General features: G+C 32.8%; 1 long non-coding RNA gene across 1 annotated transcript; it reads left to right on the top strand.

The window, feature by feature from the left end:
• Positions 1-1,992: 1,992 nt before the first annotated feature.
• LOC138700136 (uncharacterized) lies at positions 1,993-15,427 on the top strand. The gene is made up of 3 exons (XR_011332249.1): positions 1,993-3,236; positions 3,352-3,461; positions 3,748-15,427. It is a non-coding gene; the product is annotated as an uncharacterized lncRNA (long non-coding RNA).
• Positions 15,428-15,986: the final 559 nt, after the last annotated feature.

The following is a 15,986-nucleotide window of genomic DNA, read 5'->3' as shown; positions in this document are numbered from 1 at the left end:
GGTACCAACAGGTCGTATCTTTATAGGTTAAGGTAAATGTCAAAGTTCTCTCATATAACAAGCAATGCTATGTTAAAAGTGGCGAATTGCATTTTCCGACTCTCGAATGATGTGACCCGAAATGTAAAATAATTTCATGCATTGTTTCACTTACCAAGCATTACTGATATAGGCCTAATGAAAATGTGAACGACGTGATGTAAACATTGAAGATAATGCTGTTACTGTTTTCCCTTTCTCTTTTAGAAAATACCGACAAAAGTAATGAATTATCTTCATGCTGTACTTATTAGGTAATTAATGTGTATTTGTCTGTATTTTAGACCTGTGTATTGTTACGTAATTTTCAGTGAATTAGGTTAGAGAACTTAACAAGGTTAGTATGAGATTGGGTAATGCACCTCAAACTGTAACTAATAATGGCTGCTGCCGAAATAGGCTGAGGTGGTTATCGTGTGAAACAAACTATATCTGGAATATCTAGTTTTATTATATACGGATACGTAAAGTTTTTTTTTGTTTTTGTTTTACCATGTGTTTGTAATTTTGTGAGGTCATGTCTAGCCTAATTTCTTTTTATTCTTGTATCATTATCAATACATTAATTTATTTTATAATATTCATTTCAGGTGTTACATCTATGGTGGCAACTCTACTTATGTTATGATATGAAGTAACAATATATAGGCTATTCAACTTCATCATTTGCTAAAAATTAAAGAAAACTGTATGTGTTCGACTCATTCCACCGTCATTTCTTCTTATGTATGTGAACCACGTTCGTTCTAAAAGTGCTACAATAAATGAACACTATAGACAACGTGATGGAACAATTTACAAGTTACTGTTAAAATGCTCCACATTTTCAAGTGGTGCTATACCCATTGTTTCAAAATGTACATACATATTTTTACATTTCTATAAGAGGTGTCATAAATTATTTCAGCATATTTGTAAACTCTTCAAAATTAATTCTTCTAATTAATACCATAAAGTAATGAAATAATATAGCCTAGGCCTATATGTGATTTTATACTACCGGTATTGATGTTGATCTTGGTAAATTAATCCAATTTCACAGTGTTGTCTTTTGTATTGTGGTTCATAACAATTATAACAGTATGTACGTGGAAATGTTTTTAAAATAATAATTTCTAGCTCATGATTTTAAGTGGTCGTTTCAATGGGAGGTTATATTGGAAAGATGATCACAAATGGATAATTTACTGCAAGATACAAGAACTGAATATAAGTGAGTGTTCCGTTGAAAGTGAAAGTGAAAATTTCGTTTTACAAGAGCTAAGTAGGCGTACACGCACTAAAATACTACAGCGTTTACTATTACTATGCTCAATAGATTAATCAGTAGGCCTATAGAAATGTTTTCACCACTGCAAGAAAAAATCGCGCAATAATTATACTTCTCAGTTATTGTGACGTCCGTATTTTTTTTTTTTAAGAGAGGGAAAAGTTAGGCCTTCTTGCAAATGCGTAATTATGAATTCAAGGAAATTAAAGATAATGCAGTACCTTAATTAGTTGCAATATCTTATTTAATAACAATATTAATAATATTAGGTGAAAAGGGTGGGCTATAGTGCGTATATGTAAGATGTAAAGTTAATTTATTTCCGGAAATGTTTGGTGTATGAACTGAAGTACAGAGCAGACAGTCCCTCAGTTTATATGTAATATGTTTTAATATCAAGAATGACAGCCTTTTATTGTAATATAATTGAGGAGTAGAAGTTTGGAAATTACGTCTATTGTCCATAAAATATTGTACGCAGCATTTAATAAGCAATGGTGAGTCCTTTAAATGTCCCAAATGTCAATGTCTTTTAAGTGTTCTGCTATGAATATATAGGGCAGAACAGCGCTCCGAGCGGCGGAATTGGCATTACGAGGGAACCACTTCAGACTCGTTTTTCAAGCTCTATGCGCCAGCTTGTATAATCTCGTAAGCAACGGTATACACACACTCCGCGTACACGAACTCACTAGATAACCGCTCCCGTAACCTCGACCTTACTCTGCCGTGGTTCAAGCGAGACTGTGGAAATGGGTCAGAGCGATTTTGGGGAAAAATAGGCAGCTTTCGGTAAATAACCGATCAGACTGTTTTAATATAAAAAGTCATAAGACAGCAATGCCGCGAGTGTGTTGAAAATTACAACCAGGAACTCTACCTCACATTTTCCCTAATTTACCGAAATGTTTATATATATATATATATGAAAATAAACGTTGCGGAGCGGTAATATTCGATGAGGTCAAACTCAGGGAAGAAATTCAATTTAATAATTATTCCCTTAAAATGGACGTATTTTTTTTATTTCGAAGATCTCACGACTGATATCCAAAAGAATCAATTAGCTAATCATGCATTAGTATTTATGTTTATACCATTTATGCAAGATTGGATTCAACCAATTGCTATTTACGCTAGTAGAAACGCTACTCTAGGTGACATTCTCGCTAAAATTCTTATACAAGTTATACAACAATTAGAAGCAGTTGAGACGAGAGTAGTCGGTCTCATTTGTGATGGCAGTGAAACAAATAGAAAGGCCTGGAAGTCTTATAAATCAGTGGAAAATTTTTTCAGAATTATACTATATTCCTAATTCGTTCGACGATAAAAAAAAAAGAAAGATACAGGCATCGTAGTAACCTCGCAGAGTACTTTAGAAATGAGCGAATGAATCTGGAGCAAAGGATACAAATATATGCTAACAGGGAAACTCGCCCAAGACCCCTTGGAGCGTCACTTCGGAATTTTGTCTTCATGTGAATATAAAAATGTGCAACGTAAATATTGCGTACTTACCTCTAAAAACAATTAAACGGAAGCTTGTTATTCGAATATTTACGTGTGAATATACAAATGTGCCACGTAAATATTGCGGATCCTTACCGGATTCACTTTGTGCAAGAAAACGGAATTTTGCCATTCGAATTCTGTTTATGTACTTTTTGTATATTTATATGTGAATATACAAAATAATGGGCAACGTAAATGTTGCGTACCTGCCTGTGAAGGCAATTATTTTACTGGTTCGAAAGTGAGTGTATTTTTATTCCGTAAGGATGAAGATTTACGCCAGAAATACATCAGGGTGATGCATCGGGATAATTTTGTCAGTCAATGTTTTTTATTCCCAAAGGATGAAGATTTACGCTGGAAATATTTCAGGGAGATGCATCGGGATAATTTTGTCTCAAATAAATGTGAGGTAAGTATTTAGTAGAATTTGAATAAGAGGTTATGTAACATCAACTGATATGTATCCTATGTTGTAAAACTTAACTTGAGAAACAAAAACCAATGAGTATTAATTTGTTTCGCAGGTATGCGAGTTACATTTTGAAACCCAGAATATTGAAAGAGAAGCATCAGTGTGTGATTCGAAGACTGGGAGATTATGAACAACAAATGTAATGTCCCCGTCTTAAGAAAGGTAAGTTGCAATTTGTAAAGGAAAATTTGTTAGGCTACATAAGCTGTAATAGCTTCCTATACACTAGTGTAATTTTTTAATACAGTACTGCAACATGTTCACATCCTGAAAGACTCAGAATTATTATTTTGCTCCAGGTTTGAGGTTATGACCTCAACACCAATAAGACACATTGTTTTCTTTTATTCTTTATTTTGCTTCCATTCTATAAAATATAATTAAATAAGAATTCCATAAAATCTTCATCATAATCTGAAATAGTTTTCATATGTAAAATTTATTTCAGATACGTGCCTTCAAAATTTCCTGACTGTCCTTCATATCTCTGTGAAGCATCATCATCCAGGGAGAATCCTATTGATCGTAGGGAACGTCTACAATACAATCGCCTTAAAGGTTCAATGGAGGAGAGTTTATCTGTGTATAATAAACAAATGGAAATGATATTTAATTCTTTAGATGAACTTACTTCTAAATCGAAATTGGACAGTGATTGGGTACTTATGACGAAAGATACCTCTGTGTGTTGTTAATTTGTGAAGTTCCTTACCCAGAATATTGTAGCCTATTATATAGTTATTAATAGTGGTTAGTTATAGTGCATGTGAAAGATATACAAGTAAGAAGGATAGACAACGCAACTCTTCCAGTCATGGTAAGTGACATATGTAAAATAAACACTATAGTGAATGAAATTAGAGTTAGATTTAAAAATTGAGAATATGCAGTTACTGACAAACTGGAATTGATTCAACACTTGCTAAACAGTTTGTGTATCGATCTGCCAGGAAAAGAGCCAATTAGTTTGCTATTTTTATAGTTCAACAAGTTTCTCTGTTAAATTGTAAGAAGTCAGCATGAGATATTCATGGAAGTTAATGGTTTTCTGGTCACTGGTACAATCTGTATCCGTAGGCTTCATTGTTACAGATGCATAAGAAGCAATTCAGGTTTATTGTTGCCTTTTGAAATTACGTTAAGTAGGGTCTGCAACAATTTTCCCACAAATACAATAATAGATCAACAGTCTTCAAATTTCTTAAATTATTTGCCCAAGAAAGTATAATTTCTAAAAGACGAAGATAAAATTGTCTTACTGCTCGTGGATGAAATCCTTTTAAAAGCCCAGTTTGATTACGAGAGTGGGAATATAATAGTTGGTCAGGCAGAAGGAAATTCACAGTTTTTATGACACAAAGTTTGGACACAAGTTGGATTCCCCACAAGTTATTTAGATGTAGCACATATCTTGCGTGTTGCAACCATAAAAGCCGAACATTTGTATTTGTTTGGAAGCGGTGTTATTTTAAAGCTGGAGGAGATAGATTTCCACGTTTTTGACATTGTCTCAGTTAACAATGCTATAAACAGAAATACTGTTTCATTATTTAGTAATGCCCCAATAGCAATCTCACAGACCGACCCCTGTACTTTATTTTTGACAGTGTAGGCCTACTTATTTTAAAGTGAGTTATGTCAGAAATAACTGGCTGAACCAAACAGATCAGGTTATTGGATTTAAATGTTTCTGTGATGGTATTTAGCTGTAGAGAAGGAGAGGCTTCTTTTGCTGCTCTTAAAGTCCTTCATGCCCTAGAGGACAATTTATTGAAATATGGTAAAACTCTGACGTGTTAAATTGTTAGTCGTTATTCAACAGTGTTTTCCATTAAATCATTAAAATGTGCATGATACTAAAATGTTGCAGGTGGCTATTAAAACACTTAAAAAGTTAAAAGTTACAGGGCTTTAAGTACCGCCCTATCCTCAGTAGCTATTGAGTCACCCAGCTAAAAACATGTACCAGGAACCAATACACTAAATTCTCAGAATATTACAGAATTTATGACTCGCTTTTCTGTGTGGTTGAGCAAAGGAATGACAGGTTTCAGTATGCAGGAAGTCGTCATTCTATCACACAACAGTTGTCTTGCTTGACTTATTTTCATTGGATCAACATAATGCATAGGAACTATTTTTTAACTTGTTGGGTGCAAACAGATGACCTGGAAGACAGATGTGGTAACTACCATCAAATGAGTGCTGGGAATTACCACATATCTGTCGGACAGGTTTATGAAACAGAAGCAAAATTAAGAGTACAAATTTATTTGCAGTTAATTATGAGATCGAACAAAGTAGGAAATATCTTAATTTCACAAAATGAAATCTATGTAAATGATTCAATGTGAAAGGTGGTAAATGATGTACATCATGAATTTAATGTTACTGTAATGGAGGATGACATAAATGATTTAGATGAGAGTACTTTTCCTGTATTGAGTCATTCCATGCCAAATCACTCAGCCCACAAACTTACATCCTCTGATCTTCATCAGATTTGACATATTTGCAGACCTTGTTAAAGTAAATAATCATATAAAATTTTAGGTTCATGTCTTATATACTTTAAGGAATACAGGACTTCAAAGAATTTAAAGAGTAAAGGATTTTCTAGCATATGACTCTATTTATTGGTATAAGTCAAATAATAGGCCTAATTAATTTACAGAAATGGGAAAGGCCTTAATTGAAAACTAATGAAAAAACCTTTCAAATGATATATATATATAACACAGCTATGTTTGTAATCATTTAGTTTGCAAGGTCATGTAATTTGATCTTTGAACTTGAATAATGCAAAATATGTCATCTCAAAAAATTCTGAAAAAATTACACAGAAATTAGCAATATTAACTTCATAATTACCAAGAATATCAAACTGCGACGCTAACATGTGATCATGACATAAAATTTCATATAGTGAAATATACATCATAAAGCAATGTAAAAGTGAATTGGTCAGAGCTAAAAGGCATTAACTTATGTCAGTTTTTACAAGTTTTCAGGAGGTGGAAAAAATGTATCTTCAAAAGATTTTTTGTACACATTTTCACTCATTCAGTATTGTAGAGTACTGACAGACACGACGTTTTCAATAATGGATAAATATTTGGAGTTGTTTAATCATTTAAAAGTAATTGTTATATAAAACTGACATAATGCCTTTTAGCACGGAAATTGATTTCCAGTAATGGAATCAGTTTGAAATTTTATATATCTTTATTTTTATTCACCGAAATATGGTTATAGAATATTAAACAGTGTTAAGAAGTAGTCTGCTGTGTTTATCCAGTAGTAATACAAAACATAATAATTCAATTTTTAAACTATAGGTATTCAAAATTAATAACAAATACCCGCTAGATGATAATAATAGGTTTACTGGTATAAAAAGTCGTCAAGTCGTTATTTAAAAAAATATAGGCCTATATATATATATATATATATATATATATATATATATAGCAAAAAAAAAAGCTGTTGAAATACATTATGTTATATTATCTATCCATTACTGATTTGTTATCATCTCCTCCCCTGGCGGTAGTATCTCCTGTAGACTATTTCAGAATTTTTTTTTAAAAACTCAGTGCCTTAGGTTTCACACATTTAACTAATATTTTAATATCCTGTATATTTTTAGAATTGGTTCGTACTTTTCCATCACAATATGTTTTATCTTGAAACTTAGTGCAAAGAATGTTTAACTCTGACTTTTTCAGAGAGAGTGTCTGTTTCATTGAAGAAACATTGTAAAATCTGAAATATACAAGATGTTAAAAAAAGTATCCAATATTTTAGGAGGTGATAGTATGCATCAAAACAAGAAAATAATGTCTAATAGACATGAGTCCTACAACACATACTTTCGGAGCTCTGTACACTTGCTCATAGGAGGTGCTCAATGTGACGTCCATTTATTGCAATGAATTTCTCTGCCCTACAATACTGCAGGCTACCAGATAATCATACCGTAGTTGACACCTGGCACGGAATAATGATAGGTCGCAAGGAATACTGAAAACAAAAGTCCGGTTGCAGATTTGAGCGGGATTCATCAGAGATGGTGTTGTGAATTTTCATAATCAGCATGTGTGGGCAGATGAAAATCCCCATGCAGTTGAAGAAACAAGGCATCAGCACTGATTCTCAATCATCATATGGGCAGACGTTCTTAGTGACAGATTAATAGGGCCACACGTGCTACCACAGAGATTAACCGGGGATAGTCATCAGGACTTTATTAACATATTAAGAGAAATTCAAATGGTGAGTGATTCCTTACGCCGAAGGGCAGAGGGATGCATTGCCATGAATGGACGTCACACTGAACAGCTGTGTTGGGATTCTTATCATTAGGGATTATACTGGACACCAAATTGACATGGTAACACCTTATATGTTAAACTTTCAAGATTCATTTATTTATTAAGACATTTAAAACCTCTTATCCCCAAACATATCTTCAAAACTCATATTATGCACTTCTCTATGGTGTAATATCTTATGCATTCGTATAGCAGTGCTATGTATCCGAGGTGGAAAATTTCAAATACCTGGGAGCAACAGTAACAAATATAAATGATACTCGGGAGGAAATTAACCGCAGAATAAATATGGGAAATGCCTGTTATTATTCGGTTGAAGAAGCTTTTATCATCCAGTCTGCTGTCAAAAAATCTGAAAGTTAGAATTTATAAAACAGTTATATTACCGGTTGTTCTTTATGGTTGTGAAACTTGGACTCTCATTTTGAGAAAGGAACATAGGTTAAGGGTGTTTGAGAATAAGGTGCTTAGGATAATATTTGGGGCTAAGAGGGATGAAGTTACAGGAGAATGGAGAAAGTTACATAACACAGAACTGCACGAATTGTATTCTTCACCTGACATAATTAGGAACGTTAAATCCAGAGGTTTGAGATGGGCAGGGCAGGGCATGTAGCACGTATGGGCGAATCCAGAAATGCATATAGAGTGTTGGTTGGGAGGCCGAGACGTAGATGGGAAGATAATATTAAAATGGATTTGAGGGACGTGGATATGATGATAGAGACTGGATTAATCTTGCTCAGGATAGGGACCAATGGCGGGCTTATGTGAGGGCGGCAATGAACCTCTAGGTTCCTTAAAAGCCAGTAAGTAACTTAAGTGCTATGTATCCAAATTTCTCATTCTCAAAAAAAAAGGTATACAGACTTTCCTTACGATAAACATTATACAGAGTGTAACAAAAGTTTCTGTAACAGTATGTTAAAATAATTCTCTTGTTTAGTTTCCATTTTCTCAGGAACCATGACCAAATTTTATGGTGTAGGAGTTGGAACTACTTGATTGTGGTGTGATGCAATCCTTTATTAATAATTTGGCTGAAAATTTAATATTTACCATCAAATATTTGAAAAAAAAAAAAAACTAAAATTTTCACTGTACCAGAAACTTTTGTTACACTCTCTAGATCTTTATTCATCAGAGAAAAAATTTTAACTGTCGTAAATCTTTGCATACTAACCTGTTTATTAGATGTTGACAAAACTTCAACAATTATTTAATAGATCTAAATTTCACATCAGCTAGAAATATAATTATCTTTCTGAACCAAATATTAGACTGAACAAATCAAACAACTGTTTTAGCGCCATAGCAGTTACTACAATCAATAAATTGTCACAACAGATACATATATTTTACATTTTAACACATTTAAAATCATCTTGCAACATTTGGTAATAGAAACCCACTTTTATGATATTAGGATTGTTTTGAGTGCCACGTAGGTGTGAGGCTGTCAAAATAGAGGGGTAAAACGGCACATTAGAGAAGAGCAGCACTATAGAACAGTGGAGTTAAGCATGTTGTTAATGCCTTGACAGCAGTTTTCAGTTTGGTTTTGATAGTTCACCTGTATCGTTAAGAATTATGTTTGATATTACAGATATACACAAAACTTCAAAATTTTAAGACTCTGCATTTTACCCATATATTCAAGAAACAGGTTTATGGCTTCATTCATCAGGCATACTAGGAGCAAGTCCTGATGGACTGAATGATGTTGAGGGGAAAAACATGTACACTTGAAGTAAAATGCCCCTATATTCACTACAAATACTTTAAACAATATTATAATTAATTACTTAAACACGTTACACACTTAAACTTCTTCCTACGACTGTTTTTGTGAACATTATATATTGGTCGAAACAACATAGCCTAAAAGAAACTGAAATTTGGAAAGTTAGAACTCGATAAAAAAAAATTCAGGCACCATACAAAAATTTTTTGGTGCCATGGCAACCTGACGCCAGATATTTGTCTACACCTGGATGTGTTGTTTCTAGTGAAATGAAACGTGTAGCTTCTTTCCTAATTTGGTTTTTCTTTCACAGATCCTTATTTGGAAAACTACAATAACTTGAAAATTTGTTCACCACATTTTTTTCTGTTAATGGTATTAATGTAAGTCTATTGACATTATTACTTCTTATGTTCGTGCAACCATGGCACGAATTTATGAATGAAAAATGACTGCAATATTTGCATGTTTTTTCCCATGAAGAGTTCTTCTCAATGAAATACACAACAGGCTGCTGCGGAGCCCATACTGCAAATATCCTACATCACAACCTGTCATATACAACTGACCTTGGATTTGATAACATTAATAATGGTCCATATTTAAAAAAAAACATCATCATCCACAAACAATATATAATCATTTATCACTTTCAGTGCCTGAGTCAATGTTGTGTTTTTGTATTTATAGGGGCATTTTATTTCACGTGTACATGTTTTCCCCTGAATATCATTAAGTCCATCAAGACTTGCTCCTAGTACACCTGTTGAATGCAGCCATAAACCTGTTGCTTGAATCTGTGACTTTAATAACCCTGAGACTTCTAACACAGCTACTGCTTCATGCTGTTTTCCTCACTACACAGCTTTTACACTTGACATATCAAAACCAACAAGTTTTTTAAAGACGAATGGGGGAAATCTATCCCACTGACAGGATTTGAGTAAGATACAAAGTTACTTGCAGTAAATCTGCACTTTCTCTGAGTTCTGTCCATGTAGTGATTACTGTCTGCCCCTTAGTCTCATCAGCAGAGTAATTGCTGCATCTGACAAGGTGCAGTGTTGCTTTAAGAAAGCCCCTTTATCTTTTGCACTATTGTAGTTCTCAGAAAAGATAACTTTTTCCATACATGGTGCTAGAAATGGTTCCAGGTAAACGATGTTCTAAACCTAATAACCAAGTAAACCCAACTGTATGATGATCCTTCAATGAAGAAAACACTATCTTTTATGTCTATTGCAGGCTTCTTATTCAAAGGATTGTATTCCTCTTCTGCTGGGAACAATTTGTCAATAGTCTTAATTTCACTCTTCTTTCTGCTTTCTCATACTCCAGCTGCACGACTAGTCAGTCACCGACACATTGTGATGTGTGTGTATAAGCAGCGCTGCCATATGATGACATCCAACTGCTCCTCAAGGACAGAAACTTGCAGCACCACCGATATTACCATCTTCCATTGTTAACTATTAAAAATATCAGAAAATCTTAAATTAATAGGCCTATTCATACTAGTACTACGCATGTTGAACTAACCTCAAACATGAAGTATCAATTTACACAGTAATTTACACCAACCTGAAATTCATGTTTTATTTTTCATACTAGTTTTAATATTATATACGTATCTTACATTATTTATACATATCATAATAGTTAGAAAGAGAAAGATATAGAGTGGTCATTGCGCTGCCATGTTTGAAGAAAATTGAACGACCGTCGGTAATGAACTTATGCGCCCAAAACAAAGTGGGCGTGGTGATAACTGACATTAGAATCGTCAGCTGTCTTAATTTCGTTTGCATAAATCAGTTAAATCGAAGTGGAAAAACCTAGTATTTCGTCAAATACGTGCTAGGAACTTAATCTAAACTTATGTACGCTAAATTTAAAACACTTGATCTATTCCTAGAAGGAATGCTTAAAAGAATAACCTAAGCAAAATTGTCATGTAGTATGACAAGAAGTCCTAGCAAATATACTGAAGAAAATGTTAATATTCCTAGGTTCTTTTAAATGCAACCTGCAAGATTGCCTATAAAATGAACGAGTATGATTCAGATGATTTTATTAAATTGTTTTCCCCGGTCTCTACACGTTGCAAAACTATTTACTATACCATAGGATATAGAATGAAAGTAGGCCCTATCTGTAGTAAACAACCTTTTCCTCCAAGCTTGTAACGTGGGTGAAACATGACAAAACACGCTTTCAGTTTTTTTGTTACAGTAAAGTATAATTATTATCGAAATGTGAACATAAGGCCAACAGCCGGCTGGTCTGTCTGAGCCTTTCAAGGGCTGTGGCACCACAGATAATTATTAGTGTATAATTGAGCACCCACGTACAATAATGGGGTAAGTAGTTACGAAATATATTCATACTTACCCCATTATTGTACGTGGGTGCTCAATTATGTTCTTTCATGTCATTCCAGTCACAATACGACCTACCCCAGAGTTTGCGTTATTTTGGATGCGAGTGTCGAAATACAGTTTTAATATTTGATTGCTAATACTAGGTTAAAAACGGAATTGTAGCGGTTTTATCCGTATTTAGTTTAACTTTATTATTTATTTGATTAATCGTTTGTCTTCGAAATAGGCCTACTTCTTATAAGCTACAGCTCATCGTCTTCTTGTATAAGTAGTAAGGACAGAAGGAGCAGAAATAAAGAATGCCGGTGTCGAAATACAGTTTTAATATTGTATTGCTATTTCTTTTTCACTGGGTCTGAAACGGAATTGTATTGGTTTTATCCTATTTAGTTTAAGTACATTACCAGTGAACCATTTATTTTGTTTATGCCGGGCGTTGTTACACATTTATGCATGAAAAAAAAAATGATGCTAATTAACAAAACTATGGACTTAACTTCATAAAATTTACATTAAATATGATATATCAGTTGTCTTTTTCCTTTTGACATTCCAGTTATATGCAGCACACACAACAGGCATGTTTTTTCTTCGTTTTTTTGTACTTCTTATCTCCATTATACAACATTGTAAGCAGACGAATTTTTACAAAGGTGGGCGCTTAGCTGAGATCTGCCGTGTTTCGCGGTGGCACCGCAAAGAGCGCTGTACAGGACAACATGGCCACTCTATAGTCTTCTCTTTCTAACTCGTTGGATTATACCCAGAAATGCTATTTCATAATTTACTAATACCCCAATAGCAATATTACAGAGCGACCCCTGTACTTTATTTTTGACAGTGTACTTATTTTAAAGTATGTCAGAAATAACTGGCTGAACCAAACAGATCGTTCAGATCTAGGATTAGGGTTTGCTAATATACCACATTTATTTTGTAATTGTTTTGCTTTTCTTGCTAAATAATTAGAAACTCCAAATTATTTTTCAATTGTCTACTAGTTAGTCCTACTTTTTGTGAGAATCGTCAGTATTTGAATCTTTTTTCTTTTTTTTCTCTCACTATTTGTGACACTACTTTGAAGTTTATCTTTAAGCTGGCTTATAATTTCAGAGTCTGAATTTTTTTCACAAATTAATTCTATGTATGTTTATCACATAGACTGTCTATACTTCCAAGCTTTCACAATTTGTACTCTACACTTAACAAATTGGAGGTACTAATTTATTACTTTACAGGTGGTCAATTAGTCACTGGCTGTGAGTGATTAATAAATATGGTTTTTATTATTTGTATTGTGATTGGTCATAATAAGAATGCATGTTGCTGGCTAGTTTAATTTCATAGCATGTTACTGGCTAATTGAAGTTTATAGTTTACTGTGGTTGCTGGTAATAAGAAGATATGTTATTGGTTTGTTGAGAGATATGATTTGTTAGTGATTACTTACATCATATGTGCAAAAACATATACAGGCTATGTGTCAGAAATGTCTTAATATGCTTAGTATGAAAGATCAAGATAGTTATGTGAAACAATTTGCAATATATCATAACATTACTGTTACAATTGAATATCATGGTAATTAATATAGAACGATTAGGTTAAGATTTTTTTTTGTTCCAGAAATTTTAGAAATAACATATTTTGAGTTATTCGAGGTCAAAGGTCAAATTACATGACCTTGCAAACTAAATTTGAAAGTTTTTTTTTTTTTTTTTTCATTAGCTAAGTTTCATTGATACCTCTTTCAATCCAATGAAATGATAAAGAAAAATGTTATGCCTATTTAAATGAAAAGTATTTGTATGGAAAAATGTTGTTCTTTCATAAATTTGATCCCCTGTATCTCATAAAGTTCTAAACCTAGAGAGCTAAAATTTTACACAAATATGTGCTACTTAGTACATACATGCGTATTAAATCAAAAGAGATCAGGTTGAATATTGCACTTCTCTGTGTTGATTTGGCATGGAATGACTCTGTTGCATTAAATTAGAGGCTATTGTTCTTATAGAATATTAAAAGAGTTAAAGAGTGGTAATTGTAAGATTTTTGTATGTAATGATGGTAATGAAACTAGAGATGTAAGAAATAATTTGATGTGTCAGATGAACAGAGGTCAATTATGATTCCTAGTACAGATGTCGTAACATTAGTGTCTTATATTTTTGCAATTATTTAGAAAATTCTAGGTCACAACAAAGAATTTTTTTTTTTTACAACAAGAAAATCAGCAAAAGGTGTTGTTCAGAATTTCTGTAGACAATATGTCATGTCATTTATTATCAGCCCTTCAATGTGGAAAAGATATTGTCCAGTCTAATATATCGCCTATCGTCAATAATTTAGTAAATGTAGTGAAGGCAGTCATGGCCTGAAGCCGACTGTCACACCTACGAAGAAGAAGATTAATAATTTAGTGAACAATTATGTGAAAAAAATGAATGATTTCCTAAGAAAGAACGGTGTTGCAAATTATAAAAGGACAAATAAATTTTAATAATTTCTTATGTACTTTACATGGGTCACAATGAATTGCTATTTTTCTAACTGTTGGTGAAATTCATTGTCTGTAATGTCTATGTAATGTTTTGCAAAGTATTCTGCTCAAGATTTATGTAAAATAAGTAATGATGTAGTCAATTGTCGAGTGGGTGTATAAAATCAGTTCAGTCACGAAAGTGCTAAATGTAGTTACAGGCATTCTGCCATTAAAAAAATCGCAGAAATTTTGTGTGTAATCGTCTAAGTTATATCTATGTTCTGTAGGATACAAAGTTAAGGACAGGTGTATATGCAGCCATGTCCAGAAATCTATATTCATTAGCGGGTTAAAAGCAGTAAAAACAGTAAATATTGAATTACTGTGTTATGCACAACATATGTAATGCTGTGTAAAAGAGTCAAGACAGTAATTTAAATCAGCCCAACAACCACTGTAGTTAAATATATTTTAGAACATTGGCCACCCCTTATGTATCTGGGTCATTCCATAGTGACACATGTAACATTTTTGAAGTAACTATGATCTTCATAGGATATATAATTAAATACTTAATAGTTCATGAAAAAGACAATTTCTTTTAACATAAGCATTCCTATCTATAAACACAAATTCTTAAAGAAAAGGAATAGTTAATAATGTAAAAAATATTAAATATTGTATTTTCTTGCCATTTGATTTATTACCAAAATGGAAAATGTTCATATTGTTGTGGCAAATGACATAAATGCATTCAGTTGTATTCCAAATAATTAAGACACTCTTGTGTAGTACATGTAACTGCTAAATCACAAACTTTACAAAAAATTAACAGTGCCATTAAGAAATAAAATATTGCAAATATGTTGTGACACACGAACATTTGTCATGTAGATTACTAATTGTTTCTAAATGCTCTGTAATACATCACATCTTGTGAAAGACTTAACTTATACACTGCCTACAGTTATTATACAAAACACTAGATTACACTAAAATATACTTTTAAATTCAAAATATGCACCGTTGTTTACAACCATATGAGGTGATATTTCCTGTGTAATGTCATGTGACGAATATACCAATATGTCAGCCATTTGTAGTACTTCTTTTCTTGGACATCACAGACACTTTAAATTCTTCGCCACCACAAGCTTTTGTATTTGAGGTCTTTTTTTTTTTTACTTGATCATTTAACGACACTGTAATGACGACTAGGTTATTAATGTCAATGGGATTGGTGATAGCGAAATGGTATTTAGCGAGATGAGGTCGAGAATTCACCATAGATTACCTGCCATTGAGAAAACCTCGGAAAAAACCCAACTTGAATTCTTGAAAATACTATCAAAAAATGTTCAAAATGTATAAATATTTATATCAATAAAACTAATATAGATTTAAATAGGCCTATCTTTTAGAATTGCTAAATGATACCTAGTGGAAGTTAATTAATGTTATTATATAAAAAGATTTAAAATTAATATAAAAAATTTAGTATCATATACCTAATGTGTAAATAATTACACCAATTTATTTATACATAGGCCTAATATGTTGGCTACCTAGTTACCATTAAAATGTACTGTATAAGCTTGTTTTTATATGAAATAAATTAACATAATCCAATATTTGTAAGTTTTTAATTCAAGGAATTAAAAAAATAATGAACTGTCAATTGTCCAAAGACTGGTATGAACCTCACAAGTGATACCAAGAAGGCACCACTTATGAGGCAACTAG

The sequence above is a fragment of the Periplaneta americana genome, chromosome 5 (genome assembly GCF_040183065.1).
Source record: "Periplaneta americana isolate PAMFEO1 chromosome 5, P.americana_PAMFEO1_priV1, whole genome shotgun sequence".
Taxonomy (NCBI): Eukaryota; Metazoa; Arthropoda; class Insecta; order Blattodea; family Blattidae; genus Periplaneta; species Periplaneta americana.
This window is presented reverse-complemented; position numbering and strand designations above follow the sequence as displayed.